Source organism: Schistocerca americana, chromosome 7, assembly GCF_021461395.2.
Source record: "Schistocerca americana isolate TAMUIC-IGC-003095 chromosome 7, iqSchAmer2.1, whole genome shotgun sequence".
NCBI classification, from domain to species: Eukaryota; Metazoa; Arthropoda; class Insecta; order Orthoptera; family Acrididae; genus Schistocerca; species Schistocerca americana.
In genome coordinates, this window is record NC_060125.1 from 333,990,369 (window position 1) to 334,017,666 (window position 27,298).

Sequence of the window (27,298 nt, forward strand, 5' to 3'; positions counted from 1 at the left end):
ATCTTCTATTTGTTCCGTTATTTCAATAAAACGTTCGGCCTGCGTGCGTGTCAAGGTTTGCAAATTTTGTAGTTGGACAGTTACCGTGTCGACCCGTTCCTCTAGTTGTGTAGTACGTTGTTGTACGTGTTTTACCATATTTTTAGGCACAACACTTGATATTTTGCCAAGAATCTCTTCGTATTCACTCTGTAGAGTGTTTTTTAATTTGCTCGACTTCCGTCTCTAGCACACATACAAAATGAAATTTTGCATGAGCTCGGTTCGAAAGTTCCGGAACCTTTACAGAAAATTGGAACAGAGCTCAACATAAACATCATTTCCGCCATTTTCATTGCTCATGTAAACCACACATTGCATGTTGTACCACCATACAGGGTCACCAGGTCCAGCATGCTGTACACACCGGTGCCTCTAATACTCAGTAGCACGTCTTATTGCATTGATGCTTGCTTCTATTTGTCATGGCATACTATCAACAAGTTCATCAAGGCACTGTTCATCCAGATTGTTCCACTCCTCAACTGCGATTTGGCGTAGGTCCCTCAGGGTCACTTCGTCCATAAACAGCCCTTTTCATTCTGTCCCAGGCATGTTCGATATGGTTTCATGTCTGCAGAACATGCTGGCTACTCTAATCAAGCGACGTCTTTATCCCGAATAAAGTTATTCAGAAGATGTGCACTATGGGGCCGCGAATTGTCGTCCATCAAGACGAATGCCTCGCCAATATGCAGCCGATATGGTTGCAATATCGGTCGGAGTATAGCGTTCAGGTATCGTACAGCTGTTACTGCGCCTTCCATGACCACCAGCGCTATACGTCGACCAAAATAATGCCACCCCAAAACAGCAGGGAACCCCTACCTTGCTGCACTTGCGGAACAGTGTGTCTACGGCGTTCAGCCTGACCGGGTGGCCTCTAAACACGCCTCAGACGATTGTCAGGTTGAAGGCATATGCGACACTCATCGGTGAAGAAAATGCCAATCCTGAGCGGTCCATTCAGTATGTTGTTGGGCCCATCTGTACTGGACTGAATTGTGTAGTGATTGCAGAGATGGACCTCGCCATCGACGTCGGGAGTAAAGTTGCGCATCATGCAGCCTGTTGCGCACATTTTTAGTCGTAACACCACGTCCTGTGGCTGCACGAAAAGCATTATTTAACATGGTGCCGTTGCTGTCAGGGTTTTCCGGCCTTAATCCACAGGTAGCGGTCATCCATTGCAGTAGTAAGCCCTTGGGCGGCCTGAGCGAGGCATGTCATCGGCACTTCCTGTCTCTCTGTATCTCCTTCATGTCAAAACAACAAAGCTTTGATTAACCCCGAGAAGCCTGGATACTTCCTTTGTTGAGAGCCCTTTCTGACACAAAGCAACAATGCGGACGCAATCGAACTGCACCATTGGCCGTCTAGACATGGTTGAACTACAGACAACAAAAGGCGTGTACCTCCTTCCTGGTGAAATGACTGGAACTGATCGGCTTTCGGACCCCCTCCGTCAAATGGGTGCTGCTCATTCATGGTGGTTTACATCCTTTGGCGAGTTTAGTGACATCTCTGAACAGCCAGAGGGACTGTGTCAGTGATAGAATATCCACAGTCAACGTCTATCTCCAGGAGTTCTGGGAACTGGGGTGATGCAAAACTTTTTTGATGTGTGTATTTGTTCACGATCACTTACAGGTTGCAATTCAACTTTGAGCTCGTTTTCTACTTCTTCCCAGAATGTTTCTTAACTTCTCTTGAGATTGTTTCAACCGTTCATCTAACTTGTCAGACCCTGTGTTAGTTTCTTCCCTAGTTTTGTCTAATTTGTCAAATTTTCTCTTGAGCTGTTAGAACGTACTCTGGACCATCGACATCATATCTGGACTACCATCCCCATTTACTAAATTTGTGTCAGGTTTTGTACCCACAATGGTTTCCGTTACACATCCCGAATCGATGTTGCTAACGGTATTTGCATTTTTACCGATAGTTGGATATTACTTAATTCTTTGCCGATTCGATCACTATTTATTACCGGTACGTCAGAAAACTGATTTATATTACGTGCTGTTGTAATTCCATGTAAATCCATTCTTATGTTCTTACCTGATTCACAAGTCATGTCAGAGACGCAAAATTGCTGAATGACATTAACAGTTTCCGCAGTCATAGCGTTACTTCATTGTTTAACCACGTTCGGTGAAGGTTTGCTGCGCTTTGCATTTCTAGTGTCCATTGTTGAGGTTTTTAAGACTGCCGGACAGTACCGTCGCTCAAAAAATGACAGCAAAAAAATATACTGATATTACACCTATCGGCGAATAAACAAAATCTCAGTAATGAGTTGGCTTTTAATTACCAAACAAACATCGAAAATAAATGGCACCTGAAACCGTAGTTACACAAACTTCATACCTTGATGATCAAAATAATTTTTCCTACGTAACTGATACACGTATTATGCCAACAGAATACACATAAAGGAAATCACAAGCTGAAAAGGAATTACACAGATGTTAAACACTGTACTAACTACTTGTTGCTGTTGCCAAAAAAGTGTAATATCCCATCAGCATCAAAGAAAACCAAAATGAACGTGTCCTACGCAGGCTGTCGCCAAGTGTAAGTGACTACCCTTCACATCAGTGTGTGTCATCGTGAATTCTAACCTGAGAATGTTAACTGAGGACTTAAATGTGCTACTGAGCTCAAAGACACATCACTTACATGAAACTGAAAAGAAGTCTTCTGTGTGTGTGTGAAAACCGATCTCATTAAAATAAAAAAAGGCCAATAATTTCACGCTGTGTAGTCTCGGTCGTTTGAAAAAAAAGTACCTGTTTAGAAAGAAAGACTTTACTGTCGACCTGTATAGGAATTTAACCTGAAACATACCAAAATTTTTGCACTGACGTATGGATCTGGTAAAATAAAGAAACAGATAAAACTTACATTCCACAAAGGAAACGAAACAAAAACGTATTATGAATCTCACCTGCAAAGTGAAGTACTGATAGAAGCAGAAACTCAGCAAGACTCAGCAGCAACTAAAAAAATACTGCTAAAATCTGACTACAGTTGGTACAGGGAAAGTTGGTTCAAAATATTGACACAAATGCCAATGAAACACATAACACCATTCAAGTGCTGAAATTTCAGTTAGGAAAGAGCTTATCGCAAAAAAATGCAGACTCTAATACGAAAATTCATTTAATCTAATAATTTTCATGGTACAGTTAATTATCTCTGAACATCGATCTATAGACTAATTATGAACTCCACTGTGACGAGACTGGAGTGGACCAACACTACAAGTCTACGAAAATAAAAATAAACCTTTTACATCATCAAATAATATCTTAATCTGCATTTCAAAACCTTTTTTATGTCCGCATGCTGTCCAGCCATGTCTCTGAGTCATCATTCCTCCTGGTAATAAATCTGCAACTGACATAGTTGCATAAGTGCGTCCATATGTTACACTCTGCGCAATCCCGCCTGCTGCACACCGTAGCCTTCCATTACTGACTTTCAAAGATTCTACGACTCCACAGGTCTGCCATCGCAGACACAGATACTACTGCCTAACAGCCGTTTCTCTGACACAATTCTTCAAATACACTATGTGATCAAAAGTATCCGGATATCCCCTAAAAGCATATGTTTTCATATTAGGCACATTGTGCTGCCACGTAGTGCCGGGTACTCCATATTAGCGACCACAGTAGTCGTCAGATGCCACGAGAGAGCGGAATAGGGCGCTCCGCAGAACCCACGGACTTCGAACGTGGTCGGGTGATTGGGTGTGATTTGTGTCATTCGTTTGTACGAGAGATTTCCACGTTACCAAACATCGCTAGGTCCACTGTTTCCGATGCGATAGTGAAGTGGAATCGTGGAAGGACACATACTGCACAGAAGCGTAAAGGCTGACTTCGTCTGTTGACTGACTGAGACCGTTGACAGGTGAAGAGGGTCTTATGTGTAATAGGCAGACATCTACAAATACCATCACACAGGAATTCCAGATTGCATCAGGATCCACTGCAAGTACTATGACAGTTTGGCGCGATGTGAGAAAACTTGGGTTTCATGGTCTAGCTGTTGCTCATAAGCCACACATCACGCCGGTAGATGCCAAACGACGCCTCATTTGGTGTAAGGAGCGTAAACATTGGACGATTGAACAGGGGAGAAATGTTGTGTGGAGAGACGAATTACAGTATACAACGTGGTGATCCGATAGCAGGATGTGAGTATGGCGAATGCCTGGTGAACTCCGTCTGCCAGTGTCTGCAGTGCCAACAGTAAAATTCGGAGGCGGTGGTGTTATGGTGTGATCGTGTTTTTCATGGAGGGGGTTTCCACCCCTTGTTGTTTTGCGTGGCACTGTCACAGCAAAGGTCTACACTGATGTTTTAAGCATCTTCTTGCTTCCCACTATCAAAGAGAAATTCGGGGATGGCGACTACATCCTTCAACACGATCGAGCACCAGTTCATAATGCTCGGCCTGTGGCGGAGTGGTTACACTACAATAACATGCCTGTAATGGACTCGCATGCAGAGTCCTGACCTCAATCCTATAGATCATCAGGCCTCACCGACCGATATAGATACAGCACTCCGTGAAGAATGGGCTTCCATCCCCAAGGAACCTTCCAGCACCTGACTGAACGTATGGCTGTGAGATTGGAAAGTGTCATCAAGGGTACGGGTGGGCCAACACCATATTGAATTCCAACATTACCGATGGAGGGTGCCACGAACTTGTAATTTTCAGCCAGGTGTTCGGATACATTTGATCACATAGTCTATATCATTTCCCTTTACAGATGTTAACATATCCAATAACATCAAAAATAGTCATGTTACACCTGTCCCACTCTTGATCTAGACGCTAAGTATGTAATTGGCTGTGTATATTAAGTGTGTTAGTTTTGCTGTTCTGAATACCGAGGCTTCTTCAATATTCTTGTAAAAGTGATTTACCGCTAAATAAGACTGCTATTGATAGATAAAATTACTACTACTATTACTAACTAACATCCGGTGCTGGTATTCTGTGATCTCACCCATGTACCATGTTCATTGCCGTTAGGGTGCTGAAAGCGATGTGGTTCATGTATATGGTTTGGTTATCTTCACTGCACATCTAGAATTCCGACGTCCAGTAACTCATTGGCACACCACGAGAAATTCAATGAGGTCCATAGGATGATTTCCAAGTCTCCCTCTTCCAGTTGTTCATAACCGAAACCATCATGGCGGTAGTACGAAATAATCACTCTTGCGTACTAACAAACTTTCTTCACGGTATCAATATACTGGGTCCTCTTGCACTTACAGAAACCTACTTCCGAGAAGATTAAACGACCTGTCAAATTTCTGGTTATATACATACGGACTTGAAGTAATTTCCACATGTCACCCCAAGGTAAAACTTTTGCGCAACAAAGTCCGCCGTGTCAGAAAAATATACACGTTCCGGGCTTCCTATAGACACAGCTGTGCAGCGGTGCGGATGATATGTGCAGCACAGTCTGAGAGTGAAATGGCGCGTCAAATGGAAGCGTACTGCTAAGCTGAAGAAGGACGGACAGAGCAGTTCTTGTGAGCAAAACTTGTAAATTGCTACAGATACACCATGGACATGGACCATGTCGCGTCCATATGTATTGAAATGGTACCAACAATTTGAGTGCTGCCGCACAATATGGTGATGCAGATCTCGAACAATGTGCTTACCGTCTTTTCGACAAGATGAAATACCACATTCTCCAACCATATGGACGTTCACACAGCCGTTTTCGCATGGCTCTGTTATGAAGGAGCAGTTTTCTATCGTCGAGGCACTGAACGATTGGAAGAAAGTTTCGACCATTGGTAATGTTAGTTTCATGTTCCATGGATCGTTTTCACGACAAAATCTTAATGATGTGTGACGAGGTATTTTATATTCATACTTCAAATTAATATTTAAATATGGGTGAAAGCTAGACATGTATAAAGGGCACATTTTTAATATACATATATGAGTTATTAATTCCCACCCACCACCTTTCACACTTTACGGTAATTGAAATTCTTGTACCTAATAGATAGAGTTGTCAAGAAGAACCTTCCTGTCTGTTTGAAAATTTTTCTTTGCTATCTGTCGGAAATTTTATATCATCAAAACTTTTAGTTGTAGCATTACGCACACATTTCTGTCCAAAAGACAACCTTAATGTGGAATAGTGAATGTCAGTTTCCGTTCTGCTGTTGTAATTATGTATGTCATTGCTCCTTTTGAACTGCGGTGGGTTGTTTACAACGAGTTTCAAAATGGAGTAAATATACTGTGAAGTAGTAGTCAAAATTACTAACTCCTTAAACAGATGTCTACAAGATGATCGTAGTTGTGCATCATCTATTACTCTTACACCACGTTTTTTAGCAATCGAAACTTTCTTACCTAATGGTGAGTTATCCCAGTACGTTATTTCTTATGACACCACTTCGTGGAAGTATGCAAAAGTGTCCACTTTCTTGTCTCTCTCCTAAATTTACAATGATTCTAAGTGCAAATATGGCGGAACTAAATTGTTTTAGGACTTCCAGAAATTGCTTTTTATATTTTCAGTTCTCGTCAGTAAAGCCACCCAAGAATCCTGAAACATCCACTCTACTTATTATTCCCTAACCGTATATTACAGTTATCACTGGTGTAGTACCCGTCGATGTACAGAACTGAGTATGTTGTGACTCTTTAAATCTGAGGGTAAGACATTTGCAGAAAGCAAATAAAGGATACTTTTAAGAACCATCTTTGCTAATTCTTCTGTTTCTGTATGTTTGGTCGCAGCTTGGGCTAATTATACTAGTATAATCTGCAAATATAACTAATTTTGCTTGTCGTATACTAGATGGAATATCGCTTATACATATGAGGAATTATAGTTGAGCCAAATTTGAACCTTGTGGAACCGCATACATGATTTCTTGCTATTCAGAATAATGTCCTCGCTGTTCATTTTTTGAAAACTAGTGTCATGTATCTGTGTCACTTTGAAGTGTAGAAGTCAATAAAATTTTCTTTGCCTACTATAATAATGAGTAACTTACTGTTTGAAGTTCCTTCGTAACATCAGTCATCAGTGAGAAGGGTTAATAAAACCTAACTGTTCTGTGACATCTACAGTTGCTCCCATTCTGGCATGTATGAATAAAAGGTTTATGAACATTAAGACAATCTTCAAATGGAACTCAGCTCAGTCAAAAGAGTAGATGAGTGGATTTGGAGGAAGCAGAGGAAGAAAATTATTGGAACAGGGCAATGAGCGATTTACAGCATCAAACACCTTACTTCTCACTTCTATTCAACCCAGTTTTGAACACTAAGACGCCATTATGCTATATTTTCACTCTACTTTTGTGACCATACTGGGCATGTTAATAAGAAGCTGCTCGTCTTCACTAAGTTCGTTATTTCCTAAGCTTAGAGTACAGCACATAATACCAGAACTCATTGCCGAAAGTACAGTACAAATTATTCGGTGAGTGTAAACTCATGATAGGTCCGAACAATACAGTGATAACATCTGACTTCCATCCAATTCTGCTGGAAAGGGGATCATGTAAGTTTCGACCAGTGATGCAAGGACCTAGTACAATGCTAAACAAACCTGTACGAGCGCATCAGAAGATGTAAATACAGAATAAACCCGAACACTTGTAAGATCTTTTAACGCAAACGAATTGAAACCCCTTTCACTAAGTTAAAGTGTGTATTATACAGCTAGCTCTCGTGACCGCAGAAAGCACTAACATTCAAACAGTATGTTGGTGGTTCGTAAACGTGTGCCTTCTCGGGCAGTACGCGATGCATACAGCTCTTTAGAGAAGAAACTATAGTTGGCCAAGGCATGTGGCAAGATTCAGCAACATCGTAAATGCTTGCAATACAGAGTGACACAATGTATGTGAACTTCACAATACGTAACAGATCTAGGGCTGAAATCCAGTGAATAAAGTATGAAATACGAGAAGCGTATGGGTTCAACGCTAAACTAAACAGAATATGTTTGCTGGTTCTGACAGTTTTGCAAATATAGATTAGCTACAGTCACATGTACTTAATGAAAGGGACGAGAAAATTGTAGACAGTAGGCGCAGAGGCTTGGTTCTGAAGCACAAAATCTAGCGATTGTGTCGTAAGAATGCTCAAAATAGTGTTGACTCTATCAGCAAAAAAAAAAAGCAACAACTTAATTTCTGATAGGACTTTAAACTTGACTAACATTTGCTTTACTGCGGAAGAGATGGCACTCCTGAATAATGGCTTACAATTGTCTCCACATGCCTGCTCCTCCTTTCTGATGCTCGTGTGGCCGAAGCCGTAGCAGGTAAGGGTAAATAACTGTAAACTAATACAGAGCTGAAGTGTTGCAGTATTTAATGGAAACTAATATAAAATCCGTATATGAAGACCTCACCAGTGGCTGTCCAAGAGAAGTTGGAGGGGACAAGCTTTTGTTATTCCCTTTTGAAAAAATAGAGTGTACAGTACGGGTCCTAGGTTTCCCTCTTTGAACGCACAGATAAAGCTACGTAAAAAAACAAGAGTATTCGCTTTATTGTGAACGGAAGAAATACGCCCATGGTAGAATTGAAAAGATTACTCTTAAAGAAACTTAATAATGCGTATAAGTTTCAAGCGAACTGTTGTGTAACGAACAGTGTACAATTTACCAACGAAAGAGGTCCTGCTCACTGAGGATATGCACTGGCATCGTTTGATATTTTTAACCTTTACACGAATGTATCTATTGAGGATGCGCTTAGGGTTGCTAAAGAAAATGTAATAGTTATGAAACGTCCCCTTTGAACAATTATACATGACTGTCCTTAAACTGACACACAATATTTTTTGCGCAACGTAATCTGACTTTCAAAAATCCCTACAAAAGAATTGCCCTGACTAACATTAACCTATACGTTTCACAAATCACTTACCTCACAAAAATCTTCGTTACTCAAGCTATTGCAATACAGCGAGCGCCACTACTGCCAACTAAATAAAAGATTCAAACTACTGAAGGCACTAACTACTGATAAGCATAGTTAACACATGAAAGATTTTGATAGAGAACAATAGATGTATTTACCTTAATAGTCATATTATATATAGCAGTTCATGATACCCAGTTTTACAAATTTCAAAACTCCGCCATCTCTCTCCCAACATCCACCACTGCTGGCGGCTCACCTCCAACTGCGCAACGCTACGCGCTGTTCACAGCCAACTGCCCAACACTACAATCGCGAATATTACAACAATGCAAACCAGCCACAGACTGCACACAGAACAGCCAGTGATTTTCATAAAGAGCGCTACGTGGCGTTACGAATAAAAAAATTAGACAGCCTACTTACATAGCCCCCATGTTCCCCACAAAAAATTTTACAAATTGTTTTGGGCAGTGGCCAATACAGATTTGAAAAAAAATTTCATCGTTACAATAACAAATAAATCAAATGCACACACTCATTGCTACAATGTTGGTCAAAAGCTACAATTTTCCCACAGTCCATAAAGACAGTCTTGATCATTCATCACAGTAAAATAGCAGTGTTTCTCTCAATGTCTGAGCAGTAAAAGAAAATGCACACGGAAGTAGTGGATTTCCATGCAGTCTTGAAGAAGTAGTTTTGTCCTTCCAACGGAAAGACAGTGCTGACTCTCGACATGCAGACAGGTAATGGGCCACAACAGAGCAAACCCACCGCAGAGTCAGTCGAAGTTTTGAAGAATACTGGTAGGTAGGTCATCACAGAGAAGACCCACTGTAGTCCTGGTTGAGATTACGGTATTGGTGGGCCATCAAACATGCAGACCCACTGTAGTCCTTGTAGAAATAATGGTACTGGTGGGCCATCAAAGATGCAGACCCACTGTAGACCTTGTAGAGACGGCCAGCAGCCATCTGTTGCGACTGTGCAGGTGCACAATCACCATCGAAGAGTCTTGCGGAGAATATAGCAAGTCCATAAACCACCACATGTCCACTCACAAAAAATTTGTTTGAAATGTCCTTAGAACCAGCAATGCTGTTATCCAGTCCCTTGCTGAATTATTAACACACGTGCAAACACTAACAGTCCCTACTTCTCACATATTGTCCATATACTATGACCAACAGAAACGTGTGCAGTGAAATGGAACTTACAAGTTAATAATATGATGAACTGGTGTCAATTACAATTTTATAACACAAGAATACAATTACAAAGGTACAAAATACATCATCGAGGAACATAAAAATACAGATAACATTTGTGGTAATGCAGGCTTTACAGAAGAATCGAAATAACATATACATCAGTGTTACAGGAATTATGACATAAGTAAATACATAAAATATCAGAATAACTTTTGAAACATCAGTTCACACATGATCATTAAAACAAAACAGAATAAATAATGTCTAAACGTCTTTACAAAGTAAATAACATATTATCAGAAAAATTCGACAACGTAACTCTCATCAGATAAACACATAAAGACAGGAAAAACACAAATATACAAGAGTACACAAACACATAGCAGAATAACACAAGAGGAAAGGGCAGGGTTTGTTTTCAGTGTAACATTTGGTACTGCAGTCCAACCTAAAAACTTCATTCCATAGATCTTTCGTCTTAGTTCAACATTTTTTTCCACCACAAACATCCTATCCAAGCATGCTTTCTGTATTTATATGTTCACATATTTCTTACCTTATTATTTATTATCCATTACCTTACCTCATCGTTTATTTCCAAGAAATTCCTACCTAAATCTGTTGTCCCTAAACCCTACTTTTTTGCTCATATCCTCTTTCAAAATACTTTTTTGGCCAAACCATTTTCTTATAGCTTCTCAATGCATTTTTTTCCAATTCATCACAAGTCGTTCTCTCATATAGCCTACTCCATCTTAAGCTAACTTAAATCTATTGAACTCAGATGCTAAACTAAGGAACGATTCAACGCAGCAGCACAAAACAATTAATACAAACAGCAATGAAAAAAATGGAAATTGTCAAAGCAAGCTGCAATAAATCTAAATTACCAAGCATGCAACATTACAACTTATATGAGCCAATGTGCAGCAACAAGAAAAATAAATCAGTAGTAAAACTAGTTTAACAGAGTAATACAAAGTGAAATTTAGTAGCACTATGCCTGGCAAACAGCAGCAGGAAATGCTATAACTAATACCTAAACATGACAAAGCTCAAGCAGAAAAAAAGTACACTAAAGACAACAATGCATATAAGGGAAATGTCTATTCACATCTTAACGACTATGTAATTAAAGTGGTGCACCACAACGTATTCTACAAAATAAATTACCATGTACTTGAAAAGAAAATTATGAATGCAGGTCCTGTGTAGGTAAATGTCTTTTTGTGCTCCCTCATTTTTTTGAAAAAAATTATTATTTACTCGATCTGTAGACAGAAAATATTTATATTAGTACATCTATAAAATTTTATTTTAATCAACACTGAAGTGCAGCTAGAAACTAGATATTAAACAAAATGAGTTAATAAATGCATAAAGCAAGCCATATGGCATATCTCTCAACAGCAAGACAATATCTGTGAAATGTTTCTCATCGTTTCATTAGGCATTTTAGTAAATATCATAAATTAAGAGCTCCACAGTATAATCATATGTTTTCAAGTTTGAACGTGTCGTATTTGGGGTGCTTTCTACAAAGGAATGTCAATAGCGAGGATAATGGCCTCCCTTTTTTTTCTACACCTGTGCCTCTGAAAGGTACACACTAAAGGCTTTTTTCCAGGCAACTGTCGCCCAGCTGGGTGCCCACGATGCATTACGTGCAGGTGGTCACTTAACTTTCTTACCAAAATATTTACAACACCAGTTTGCACTACAGTGGCAGTCTCATATACAAAATTTCACGGGTCGAGAATTTGCATTGCAAATGTGTAGATACAAAACCTTATGAATATAACAGTGTCCAAGAAAGTTTCACCAGCATTGTGATACATTCACGCATTTACACACATTTCATAACCCTTAAAGTACGATTCTTGGTTTCCAACATCCTTTTTCACAAGTCAGAGTCCCTATCCACTATTCATTACTCCTTGCCTTATTAAACATATAAATATTCGTCGACTGTTCTTCAATATTTCATCATAACGGATACATAGCATAATCAAATTCCTCATATAGCATCAGCTTATTGACCATAAACATACCTCAGCAGCATAAAACACATCGTCGTCGTAAAAATAACATCATAACACCTCAGTCAAATCTCAAAAACGTCGTAGCTTTCTGCAATAATTTAAAACCCTAAAAAATATTCTCTGCTCATTTCAATAGTGTCATCTACCTCAAACGTACCTTAAAAATCATGATCTCATACCAAATACATCATTCAAAGCTCTCATAGTATCACAATGGTTCTGAAAAAATATGAAGAGTTCACAAAGTACAGACAACATACAATTTTGTGAGTGTGAAGTTATCCAGCTGTGTATTTACGTAAACACCTGTCACTGACGTAGTAAAAAAAAAGTTTATCTCTCACTTAAATGATCAGATAGCTGTGTAATTTTCGTGTTAGAGAAATATGGTACCGATGTGTAAAGTTGTATAAGCAAATACCATATTAGCTGGGGCTCCTTGTGCTTGCCACACACATGGTACACAAAGTAAGCGTGTACCCCCCTGAGGATTAATGTAATTATACCCTCAGGTGTTATAGATTACAGCAATGGAATGAAAAGTATAACAAAAAACATCCTTTGTAATTCAAAAATCTTTAAAAATAAATGTTTTAAGTATAAAATTAATCACTCAAATGCGTGTACTGTAGCGCTAAACTATGCGTCTTGTTGCAACATAATCTCTGTGGAAGTGTCGTAGTTATCGTCCTCCGAAAGCTAAGTTCTGCAGAAGTCAATGTACTTACCTCATGATAAACAAAAGTGAAATGCTTTGCGTATAGATATCGTAGTTATTATGCTTATTAGCTTGATGAAGAAAGTACTGTACAGTAACGTATTGTTGTGCCACGAAAAAGGCTGTCTCATTGTTGCTATACCACAAAAGTTACTGCTAAAACATGTTTTACTTTCCAGAATAATGCAGAAAAACTGTGCAGATATAAAACAGAAACACCGCAAAAGCCACATTGTAAATTGTCACTCATTAGTAGCGTCGTGATAAAATCGTGTACCTGTCACATAAACTAACCACTGTGTCATCTGGTATCTCACAGAAAGTACTTTAAATCCAGAATGTATTTTCAAGTAAACCTAAATGATGCATTAAAATCTCATTAGCAGTATATGTTCTAACTATGTGAGCCTTATAGTCGTTACGTGATCGTGCATCTAACAAGCAAGAATGTTCAAATAACAACACTGTGTCGTCTGTTCACTATAACAATGCATTATTAATTTCTGTTTAAAAATGTTCCCTAGGTTCTAGGCTGAATATTTAACTTCAAACATTGTTGCATGTTATCAGATTCTAAGTCTGACAAAGCATACTAGCAATGTAAAGCGAAAAGTTATATGGCAAAGACAAAGTTAAGAAGCAGATTATCTTTCAATAAACAGTTTTACGTGTGAAATGTGGTGCATTCCTTTACTCTACATAGTACTCAGATTTTCAACTTGAACGCAGTTATATTGCGGTATACGTCGGTAAAGAATACTGGAATTTTTCTCAAGGTTTGCATCTATGTTATTTTTCTCTGAGCCAGCCGGCGCACGCGGCTGCCTGCGGTGCGAGTCATTGACAGTCTCTTTGTTGGCGCGCATCGTTATTGGGATTAGGAGACCTAACTTCTGCAAATTCACCTTGACGAGAAGGCCCTGCCCTGTTTGAAGCTCGCCAGTTCTGATGGAATTCAGGTCTGTCGTTTTGTCGGTAGTTTCTTGTTTGTCGGTCATGTGGTGGAGAATTTCTCCCGGAATCGTAACTGCGCGCTGAACTGTTGCGTCTGAAGTTATTCTGTCTCCCTTGATAATAATTGTTTTTGTTCCCATATTGTCTGTTTCTATGGTAATCTCTGTCATATTCATAACTACGGAAATGCGATCTTCCTCTGTAACTATTATTACTCTGCCAGTGGTTGTCATATGGGTGGTGTCTGTTTTGCTCACGATTTGCGTTGTAAGAATAGACTTATTGTGTCCAGTTATTGTTTCTGTCGTCACAGAATTGTGACGGATGTGACCTGTAGTGATTGTTTTCCCGTTTTCGCATCCCGCGACGGTCTGTGTCAATTTCTAATTCTTTTAAGAGTCCCTGAAAAGCTTCAATGTCGTCTTTGCAATGTCCTGCCAAAATAATATTTCTTAAATGTTCAGGCAATTTCATTAAGCAAATGCGGATGAGTTCTGAAGGGCTGTATGGGTTTGAAAGATATTGATTCTTATGCAACATGTCTTCAAAATATTTCACAAGACTGGAAAATTCAGATTGTTCGAAATATTTCATCATTATGATGCTATGTTTTACTCGGTCTTGTGTAGCTTGAGACCAATATGCTGAGAGGAAGGCATGGTAAAATTCTCCTTCACTGCGACAATCGTGAATGACCGATCGCATTCTTACAGCTGGTTCATTCTCTAAGTAGCCACACATAAATTGTAATATGTGCTCTAATGACCAGTTGGGAGGAAAACAATGAGAGAATTGATGGAGCTATGCTTGTGGATGAATGTCGTTGCCAGAATTCTTAAATGTTTTGAATTTACGTGTAGTAATGAACAGCTTATAGTCAAAATCATCATGTCGGCGAGTCACATGTCAGTCATTGTTACGTCTTTTCGGCGGTTCCATCTCAAAATTCGGTGTGCCTTGCCAATTTCTTTCATAATTTCCGAAGTGTCCTGTGTTATTATTTTGTGGTTGTTCTGTATTTCTAAGTCCCTCTTCCCGTGTTGGAGCGCGAGTGTCCTCTGAAATACGTAATTTTTGTATTACTTGTGTCAGCTGATCTTGTACTTCGCGGGTTTCTCTTTGGTGTTGCGTAAATGTGATTCTGATTTTGTTTGAATTTCCTAATTTGTTCGCACTCTACTGTGTCATTAAAGACTACTGGTTTTTGTGTCATTCAGATTATCATCTACCTTCGTAGATAAATTATTTAGCTGATCCGAAAGTTCAACTACTTTCTCTGATAATGATCTAATTTCCTCCATGTGTCTTTCTACTGTGTCCTTTAAGTTTTCCTGAGTTTTTGCAAGTTGTGTAACCGAATCGGTAGATGCAACTGAGTCAATTTTAGCTTGCAAGGTCTCATGATTTTCGTGAACAATAATTTGCAGTTCTTTTATGGCTGCTTCGTGATTCTGTAATGCATTTTCATGCCGCGGAAAAATAGGTTGAAAATGCTCACAAATTTGTGTTTTTACATCGTTACAGACTTTTTGATATTTCGGTTCGATTTTATGTAACTCAGTAGTTAAATCTTCACGTGTTTGTTCAAGCGTGGTGTAAAGATTTTGTTCCATTGCGTGGAACTGTTGCTGTGTTTGTCTCTGGTGTTGTTCCATTGTGTCTAACTTTTGAAGCTTTTGCTGTGTTTGTCTCTGATTTTGTTCCATTGTGTCTAACTTTTGAAGCTTTTGTCCCATTTGTTGCATTAATTGTAATAACAATGCACTGGTGTCTGAAACATGTTCCTCAGTGCTTTTCGGCAGTGAATTTGCACCGGCAACATTCACATTTTGACAAGCGGAAAATGTGTCTTGACTCATTTGAGAAAACGGTGAGAACCCAAAACCTGAGTCTACAGTATTTGCAATATTGTGTTCTGTCATTCCCGATTCCTGAGGCGAGCTGTTGCCGCCCGATCGATCGATAATGCTTCCCTGTTCACTACCTGTTTCACTGTCTACACCATTATTTGGCACCCGCTCCATTTCCCCATGCACAGTTACCAAATTACTACTTTGAATGTCTGTTAATTCATTACACAGCTGTGCTGGTAAGCTACGCTCGTCGTCACTATTATTTCTCTGTTTACTTTGGAGCCTAGTGTTACGTTTTTTACACGCCATTATTGTCACAATATTTGACACGATAACACAGAAAATAAGAGAACACATTAACATAGCGCTGAAAATAATATCTAGTTAATTGCAAGCTGCGAAATAGTTGGTGCAAATTTACATATGTGCCACACCTGTTTTACTGTACAACAATGAAAGACTGCAACTACAAAGGAGATTCTCTCTAGAATTGCGCGCTAGCAATAAACAAAATCTACACTAATTACACAAACTACAAGAAAAAATCAGAAGATTCCAGTGAGGTATCCTCGGCTAATGGTCGACATATGAAACTTCCCCTTAGAAGAATTAAACTGACACACAATATTTTTAGCGCAACGCAATCTGACTTTCAAAAATCCCTACAAAAGAATTGCCCTGACTAACATTAACCTATACGTTTCACAAATCACTTACCTCACAAAAATCTTCGTTACTGAAGCTACTGCAATACAGCGAGCGTCACTACTGCCGGCTAAATAAAAGATTCAAACTACTGAAGGCACTAACTACTGATAGGCATAGTTAGGAAAAGAAAGATTTTGATAGAGAACAAATAATGTATTTACCTTAATAGTCATAATATATGTAGCAGTTCATGACATCCAGTCTTACACATTTCAAAACTCCGCCATCTCTCTCCCCACATCCACCATTGCTGGCGGCTCACCTCCTACTGTGCAACGCTACGCGCTGTTCACAGCCAACTGCCCAACACTACAATGGCGAATATTACAACAATGCAAACCAGCCACAGACTGTACATAGCACAGCCAGTGATTTTCATAAAGAGCGCTACGTGGCGTTACCAATAAAAAAATTAGACAGCCTACTTAATGTTACTAAAAAATACGTAACACCTAAAAGTACCATTGGGATTGGAGAATTTCTTTAATTTGTGAACCTTTCGAAATTTAGCTTAGAATATAATTTCTTTGAATTCGGCAGGGGGAGTATGCCGACACAATGTGGTTCTAGCAGTGGGCAGATGCTTATCACTGTATTATCACTAATGATTTGGAGTCGAAGGTTTCTACCAATAGGCCCTGGATAACAGATAAAATGGTTTTGATAGGAGCAACTTGGATGACGCAGTTGCTGACTACGTCCTATGCATCATGCAATCTACCACTACTTTGGCCATACCAGGTCCTGCTCGCACTGAAGTTGACCCCTCACTCATGGTGCCTTGGGAGATCGTTCCAAGGAGAGGAGGTACGAAAGTCTTTCTGGGGGTTGAACAGAGGACCATCCTTGTTCACCTTAAGAACAGGTTTCGGGTGGTCTCTATGGCTGATGACGTCCTGGGTCATATATACTCTTCCTTGGCCCACAAGGTCTGGGGGGGGTTTACTGGTAGTTCAGAGTTACAACATTAGTCGCGTAATGGGGCCCCTTAGGGATCTGGCTGCCAATGAGGGGAAGGTATCCAATGTGCACTCTGTGTGCGTATTCCAAGGATTCATTCCAGGTGTGAAAATAAGATTCTGGATGCCATGAAGAGTAGAGGGTGCATCGAACTCCAGGTGATGGCTCATGTCATGGATCAGAAGAGATTATCTCTGGTTTCAAGAAGCTAGCGGAAATTGTAAGGACTGCCAGACTCGCTAACGAGAAGTAAGCAGAACTCACCATCTGTTGCATCGACGACAGAACCGACTGTGGTCCTTTGGTGAAGGGCCAAGTGAATGGTTTAAAACAGAGGCTGAGACAGTTCCGTGACAGTGTGGGCTGCAGATTCTTCGACTTGCACCATAGAGTGGTGGGTTTCTGGATTCCGCCTAACAGGTCGGGGTCCATTACACACAGTAAGTGGCTACATGGGTGGTTGTGACTGTGTGGAGGGGCTGGGAGGTTTCTTAGGTTAGAGGGTCTTGGAAATCTGTAGATAGACCTTGGTGTAACAGGGTTCAGGATCAACACAAGAAAACAGACCTAGAAACAATCGGTGTTGTAATTGTAGGAAAAGAACCAGAGCTCCAAGCGCAAACTGGAAGCACTGAAACTCAGACTGTTATAGGTAAAGAAAGTTGGATAAAGCCGGAAATAAGTTCAGCCGAAATTTTTACATTGAACCTAATTGTGTTCAGTAAGAATAGATTAAATGAAGTTGATGGTGGAATGCTTATTGCTGTCAAGAGTAGTTTACCTTGTAGTGAGTTTGTATCAGGCTTATATTTGACTAAATAAAAATTGTTACCATTTACCGACCACCCGACTCGGGTGACACAGTTGCTGAAGACTTCAAAGGAAACTTGAGTCTCATTTGAAAATGGTACCCCACTCATACAGTTCGTGATGACTTCAATCTACCCTCGATATGTTGGCTAAAATATACGTTTCAGGCAGGAAGTAGCAGTGAAACGGCTTCCGAAGTTAATTTAAATGCGTTCTGACGAAATTATTTAAATTATTTTGGACAGTTAGTTCAGGTGTTGTTCCGTTCAAATGGTTCAAATGGCTCTGAGCACTATGGGACTTAACATCTGAGGTCATCAGTCCCCTAGAACTTAGAACTACTTAAACCTAACTAACCTAAGGATATCACACACATCCATGCCCGAGGCAGGATTCGAACCTGCGACCGTAGCGGTCGCACGGTTCCGGACTGAAGCGCCTAGAACCGCTAGGCCACTCTGGCCGGCGAGTGGTTCGGAAAACATACTTGACCTATTAGAACAAATATCCCTGAGCAAGTAGGGATCATCGCCGTGGGAAAGGTAATTAATAAGCACAAGGTTACTGTAGCGAGAGTGAATTAAAATTTATGCCATGTCTCCTAGCTTACTACGCTGGTAGGCTAGCCACTACACCACCAATGCATTGTAGCTGACATGGCTGATCACACTACTCTAATCCAACGCCCACACTAACACAAACTTCAGTTCACAACTTCACCTCGTGTTAGGGAGGGCATTGGAGTAGGGCAGTCCATGCAACTATATTAGCTATAGTGCTGTGGCGTTGTAATGGGTTGCATACTTGCCTAGTAAGCAAGGAGACCGCGGTTCAAGTTCCGGCCATGGCACAAATTTTAGTTGATTTCTTGAGCTTGCATATTATCGAAGATAAAGAAGTGACTCAAATTCGTCAAGAAAAATTTATTACCTTTAACTGACTTTGCGGCTATTAGGACTAGTAGACGGATATAATTTACTTAATTTTGTTATTGAGTAATGTGTAATGTTAGCATATTAGAACTTTTGAATTAGATAACAAATATGTTCCTCCTTTGCACACACCAGTGATATCTGCCACTGTCACTTGGTGACTGATGGTGTCTTTCAGCGTTATTTCTCTTCCGTCTCTTCCCAGTAACTTGACTATTGTATGTTAAACTAACTGCATTGTCATTTGGACTGTCTTCCGTGGCTGCTCCAAACATTCTTACTGACAGTATTTTAGTTATTTTCATTACATCCAAACCAACGAAAAGTAAAAGCAAAGTAGATGAAAATTATCTTTAGGCCTTGCTAAGAGACAGTTTCCACACCTTCCAGTCTGAATGTGTAGGAAGAGACAAGATGTGGTTAAAAATTCATAGAAATAATATCGACAGCTATTGAGACATATATACCAAATAAATTGATTAGAAATGGTACTAGGCCCCCATGGTGTATTAAACAGGTCAGAACACTGTTGCAGGAGAAACGAAAATAGCTTGCCAAACTTAAAAGAACGCAAAAGCCTAAAGGTTGGCAATATTTGTAGCAGCTTCAAATGTAGGGAGTACTTTGCGTGGCGCTTTTAATACTTTTCTAAACGAACCTCTGTCTCGAAATATAGCAGAAAATCAATAGCGATTCTGGTCGCATGTAAAGTACACCAGTGAAAAGACGCATCAGTATCTTCCCTGCGTAATAACAATGGTGATGTTATTTGTGACAGCGCCACTACAGAAGAGTAACTAAAGTTGACTTTCGGAAATTCCTTCACAAAATAAGAAGAAATAAATGGTTCAAATGGCTCTGAGCGCTATGGGACTCAACTGCTGAGGTCATAAGTCCCCTAGATCTTAGAACTACTTAAACCTAACTAACCTGAGGACAACACACACATCCATGCCCGAGGCAGGATTCGAACCTGCGACCGTAGCGGTCGCGCGGTTCCAGACTGTAGCGCCAGAACCGCTCGGCCACCAGCGGCCGGCGAAGAAATAAATACTCCAGAATTCGAATCAATAATAAGTGCCATCATGAGTGACTTAAAGGTAGGTATTTTCGGTGTAGCGAAGCAGCTTAAAACAGGGAAGACAAGGCTTCCCGTCCAGACTGTATACCAGTCATGTTCCATTCAGAGTATGCTGATACAATAGCTCCATATTTCGCAATCATATATGAACGTTTACTTTTGGAAAAATTCGTACCTAAGGACTGAAAAGTAGCACAACTAACACATACCCAAGAAAGGAAATAGGACCAATCTACTGAATTACATATGTCGATCTGCAGTAGGATTTTGCTACACATACTATTTTCTAGCAGTATGAGTTGGCCCTAAGGGCACTATTTATTGACAAACAGTCAATACGAATTCATAAAACGACGTTATTGTGAAACGCAACAAGCTCTTTATTCCCATGAATTAATGTGTTCCATTGATAGGGCAAGTCAGACTGATTCCATGTTTTCAGATTTCCGGAAGGATTTTGACACCATAACTCAGAAGCGACTTCTAATAAAATTGCATGCCTGTAGCACATCGTCTCATTTGTGCGACTGGATTCGTGACTTCCTATCAGAAAGGTCACAGTTCGTAGTAACTGATGAAAAGTTATCGAGTAAAACAGAAGTAATGTCGGGCGCTCCACAAGGAAGTGTTATAGACCCTCTGCTGTCCCTGATTTACATGAACGGTTTAGACAGTCTGAGTAATCGTCTTAGATTGTTTGCAGATGATGCCGTCTTTTACCGTCTTATATACTCATTAGATGAACAAAATAAATTAAAAAACTATTTATACAAGATGTATGTAGTGTGTAGAAAGTGGCAAGTGACTCTAAGTAATGACAATTGTTACGTCAACCACATGCATGCTAAGAGGAACCCGCAAAATCTCGACCACACGATAAATCACACAAATCTAAAGACTGTTAATTCAAGTACATAGTTTAGAATTACAATTACGAATAACTGAAATTACAATGATCATATAGATAACGCTGTGAGTAAAGCAAACCAAAGACTACCATTTATGGTCAGAACACTTAGAACACTTAGAATATGTAACATGTCTACTAATGAGACAGCCTAGACTATGCTTGTACTTCCATTTCTGGCATGCTGCTGTGCCGTGTGAGATCCATATCGGGCGGAATAGACAGTGGACATTGAAAAAGTTCAAAGAAGAGCAGCTCACTCTGTACTATCTCGAAACAGGGAAGAGAGCGCCGCGGAAATGACACGCGAACAGAGGTGGCAATCATTAAAACAAAGGCGTTTTTCGTTACAACAAGATCTTCTCATATAATTTCAATAGGCAACTTTCTCTCCAGAGTCCGAAAACTCTTTGTTGGTGTCCACCTACATAGGGAGGAATAATCTTCATACTAAAGTAAAGGAAATCAGAACTCGCACAGAAGGATTTAAGTGTTCGTTTTTGCCACCCGCTGTTCGAGCGTGGAACTGTAGACAAATAGCTTATTGCTGGCTCGATGAACCCTCTGTCAGGCACTTATTTGTAAATTGCAGTGTAATCATCTAGACGCAGATCTAGATGTCCGAAATGTCAGACATCATTCTTCATTATTCTATAAATGTATTTTCTTCAATAATAATTATTGCCTTAGATGACAAGGTGTAATTTATCTGCCACCAAGGACATGTTCCTACAATAGGTTTTACGGTGACTACATGTTGCGTCGTCTGTGACACTGTGGGAACTTTACGAACACTATCGAGATATTATATTTACGTTATTAAATCATTGCATTTAAAACTTCTTTCGATGTGGGTAGTTTTCGTTGTAGCTTGGGTGAGTAACTTTGATAATTACGTCATATATGGGACAACATTTTTGTATAATTTATTATTACTTTCATAAATTTTGGGTTGATGATAATCACAAAAAGTTCATACTTCGTTTTCTTTGTCATTGTGTTAACAGTATAACAATAAAAATAGTGTTCGTTTAAAGAATAAGCGTATCAGTCTCTTGCATACATTGCTAGTAGGGTACTCTATTTGTTATTAGATTCTTTTCGGCTTTTACTGTTATTTTGCCATTTTATCACCTGCTTTACTTCATGCCAAGTTTTTATGCAATGACAACAAGCATGCTATCTGTAACTACAGAAGTAGTTTTCACAAATTTAATCACTACTACACGTTATGACGTCTGTGACGCAACAGGACGTTCCTGAATACTACGGAGATATTTTATTTCTATTATATATTTGTAAAGTTTGTTTCATCTGTTGCTATGTTGCTACCAATCACGCTGTATATGGCTTATTTCTCTCGCAGTTCGCTATTACTTTAATTGATGACGATGGAAGGTGAAGATATGAATTAAGGTCTGCGCCATGGCCGGGACTGGAACTCATGTCTCTTTGCTTACTGGGCTGATAGTCTAGCCACTACACCACCACAGCACTGTAGCTAACATAGCTGATCACACTACCCCAATCCAACGCCCATCCTAACACAAACTTCAGTTCATATCTTCACCTCGTGTGAGGGAGGGCAATAGATTAGAGCAGTCTATGCAGCTATATTAGCTACAGTGCTGTGGTTGTGTAATACCTGCCTAGTAAGCAAGATGACCTGGGTTCAAGTTCCGGTCATGGCATGAATTAAAATTAACTTCTTCAGTTTCCATATTACCGCAGATAAAGGTATGACTCAAATGTGTCAAGGAAAATATAATTATACGTTAACTGAGTTTGAGGTTAATGGGACTAGTAGGCGGATATAATTTACTTAATTTTGTCGTTGTGTAATGTGTAATGTCAGCATATTAGAAATTTTGGATCAGATCAGAAGTATTTTCCTCCTTAGCACACACAAGCGTTCTCTGCCACTGTCACTTGGTAACTGCCGGTGTCTTTCAGCGTTATTTCTCTTCCTTCTCTTCGCTGTAACTTGCCTATTGTATGTTAAACTAAATGCATTGTCATTTCTACTGTCTTCCGTGGCTGCTCCAAACATTCATCCCGACAGTATTTCTGTTACTTGCATTGACGGTATGTAAACAATGATGTAGCCTATTGTAACATGAACCTACTGTAACAGAAATTACTGCCAATACTCATCTCTCAGAGGTACAGTTAATATAACATCTGCGGTAACTTTGTTTCTATTGGACGGTTTCAGAATGGACAAAATTCTGAAACTATTCACCACTAACGAAAAATTACCAACCATTTATTACAGCTAAGTTTAAACTTGCAGGTGGAGTATGATATCTGAGAATCTGATGATATGGCTCATTTCTAATGCTAAGAAAGGGGTGTATATTACTATGCTTTATTTATTCCAAAACATACAAAAATGTCTTTTTTCTGGAGAATGATAAGTCTCTTGATATCTGCGGGAACTACTTCAAGTTGCTGGAATAGCTCGCATTTTAATGATCCTCAGCTCACATTCTAATTTTGTGAATTAACGGTAACATACTGGAAACAGGATAACGTAGAATGAAGAATGTAGCAGACGACAAATGCACGAGACAGCATCTTACATTAAGTACTGAACTGAATATCATTACGACACCTGTGTAAATGACGAAGACAGTATTATTTCCGTCCTCAGCCTGGTAGAAGTAACTACAGTCAACATGAAAAGTGCTGAGTTCCCTAAACAGGTACTATGGTACGTTGTATAATTCTAATTATACCACTCATTCTGCATTTTCATTAGAAAATTTATCTTTAAAATTTTATTTCGTTCCATTACGGTCACGGTAAGTACGCTACAATTTTCTTATATCTTTTTGTAGCAGGTACATACAGGGGTTTATTTTCTCAACATTGTATTTTTAATTTTTATTATTTTTGTTTTGTCATCAGTCTTCTGACTGGTTGGGTGCGGCCCAAAACAAATTTCTCTCCTGTGTCAAACTCTTCGTCTCAGAGTATCCTCTACAGCTTCCTGTAGTACCATCGATATTATTAAATGGTTTCTTAACACATGTCTTTTCATCCAGTTCCTCCTTCTACTCAGTGTTGTACGCATATTCTTTTCTTCGCCGATTCTTCCTTGAAACTTCCTCGTTAGTTATCAGCCCAACTAATTTTCAATATTCTTCTGTTGCACCACATCTAAAACACTCTGATTTTGCGCTTTTCTATTTTCCCACTGTCCATGATTCGGTACCGTAAAATATTGTGCTCCTAACGTTTATTCTCAGATGTGCTTTCCTCAGATTAAGGTCTGTGTTTGATAAAAGCGTGCTTTTCTTTGCAATGCACGCAGAATATTTTGTACTTGAAATCTGGATTTTATGCAGAACAGTAATCGTAAGAATTATCACTCTATGTAGTTCTCGAAGTACTAGTTTACTGAAAAATGTTGATTGCGGTAACTTTTATTGTAATTATACAGCACTGATAGCAACAAGTAGACTGGCTTTCAATTTAGGACTGATGGCGAAGAGGTACTTCGGGAGTGACACAAAATGAGTACAATTCGGTATGGAAATAAGATGTGGTATTACATGCGAATCATATTCGCATCAGGCTGAACTGATCTAAATAAAATGACCAGACGAAAGTTTTATAAAGGCTTCTATTAAATTTAGATTAAGCTCACATCTTTCTTTACTTTGGAATTGAAGTATTTTACTAATTCTGCGACCATGTTTAACACAATATTATGTTCCTGACTTAGTCGCGAAATGCTTTTTATTATACTCCAAGCTCTTAACCTTAACAGCATCATCAGATAGATCTATGATACAAAGAGCTAACATTAGAAGGATGAAACAGTCTTTTATAAAATAAGAGTGTTTAGAATAATTATGGAAACTCTCAGTTGAATTACATACATAAAAGTAACCAGGTATCTAGTCAAAGTTAATGTCTTACTCAACATCAGAGGCGAAAGTTGCTCTCGCCACGCAGGGCAATACGATGTAAATATGTTTGGCCACTGGATGACTTAAGGGAACAGCGTATATTACTTGTTACATTGTAAAACACGACCCTTCTTTACAGTAAATGTCATTGTCAATACTCTTCACTCTTCTTTCTGTCATTACTGTCTTCACTGTTTTTTATATGCTCCTCTATTTAGGATGTCATATAATTAGTTTATTTCTTCTCCCGATCTCAAAATATAGTTGTCTTCTACTGTATGTATGTAACTCCTTCAGTTACGGTTTATGTTATTAGTAGGCTACTCCCACAATATATTTCCTATTGATCATGTATAATTTTTAAAAATTGTACTCCACTTCCAGCAAAGCGTTTCTTTGATGCTCAGTAACGTTTACTGTAAAGTAATAACGTATCGCTTAGTAAAGAGTATAACAAAGAGAATTCAACAAGCAAGAAAAGAATATATTAAATCACATGGTCTGATCCGTTTGGCCACCTTACGTGACATTAATGGTATAAAAGTGTATTTTCTACTGTCCGCCACATTGACTGCATGACAAAGTATTTTCACGAAAGATCGAAAGATCTCCCTTTGTTTCATTCATGGGCACACCTACTGTCCAAATACAGTGTAAGCGGAAAGAATGAATTAGATTTATTCTTAAGTATTAAAACTTCAATTGATCACTCTATGGACATAAAAGTTCCGAACCCGAGGCTGGTACTGCCACCTGCTGTGCGCCGCTGTAACTAAGCGCAGGAGCAGCAGCTCATTCGCTGGCACCGCCCTGACATCTACCAAACGGCAGCGCAACTAACTCTACAAGCATTGACTCGGGCGAAGCTTTGCAAAGCGAAATGTACTTCAAAGCTTTGCCTTTTTTATTTTTCCGAAGTGTTCGGAATTGTATGGATCATTAAAGTAGTCCCTCATTTTGTAAACTTTTAATTGCTTATCACAATACGTATCATTTAAAAAAGCATAAATGGCTTATAACAGCAGAACTTAAGCAAAAGAAATGGCTTGTGCACACAGATTCAGCATTTTTGTGACGTTTATGTTCTCAAATTTGAGGTATCTGCATTTTTCTGAAGTTTCATTTTATTTAGTAACTGTCACAATATACCTATTCCATAAAAAAATGAATACCATCTTACTGCTCGTGAAAGAAAGCCTGTGTTCGGAAAAACGAAACTGCAACAAAATTTACCTGACCGAAACAGAAACATCTTCTATTAACAATATGCCAATTAAGAATGACGTTAATTGCAATTACTGAAGCTATTGTATTTCCGTTTTGGCGACTACTGAAAAACACGTCTTTTTGACAAAAAAGATACAATTGCTTGTGGTTGCAAACACGGAATTAAAATACTCTTGTTCTATATTCGTATATGAAGAACGGGCAATGTAATCGAAATTTGTAAAACAAAAAAAAAAAAAATATGAACGAAGCATTTCAGAACTCGTGTCACTCTGCGTAAGTCTGGTGGAGAGAGACCAACACTGTGCAACTGGCGGGATTTATACAAGGCTGAACATTTCGAGAAATTGTCTCGGTCAGTAATGGAAACAAGAGCTACAAACTAAATATCTTCATTGGCCTTGAAAGTAACCGCCATCTGCTAGAAATTCCTGATGAATCAAGCCCTTGCTGTCGAAAGAAGGTGATCAACATCATGTGAATCGTAGATGTTGTCAGATGACTCTTTATTTTTGGAAGGCATGGAAAACATTGAGCACCATGCTATCGACCATCGCTTGGTTTCCGTTCGTACTAGCAGCACCAGCTCTGTAATGACGCCTATATTCTGCTACGCGCGACTACGGTGCTTCGATCGAAACGCTCGCTGACAGTTTCTAAGAGCTTTTCAACCGATATCACATGTGTGTTGTAGCTGATGGCAATTACTCTGAAGGCCACTCAGGGAATCTCGATTTTAACCCTAGCTTCCCTTATTTTATGAGGCTTTCACCGAACTTTGATTTAGTGATGATTACCTTGCGTTGTCGTGGGGCACCGTCGGTTCTTCTGAACTCTTAATTGTGAACAAAGGAAGCGTTTGCTCTTCTGAGTATGTTTCTCTCCTTCTCCGTACCCCCCCCCCCCCCTTTCTCTCACTTTCTCCCTCTCACTCTTCCTCCCACCCCCCTCCCCCTCCCACACTCCCCCTCACACCATCTCTCTCTCTCTC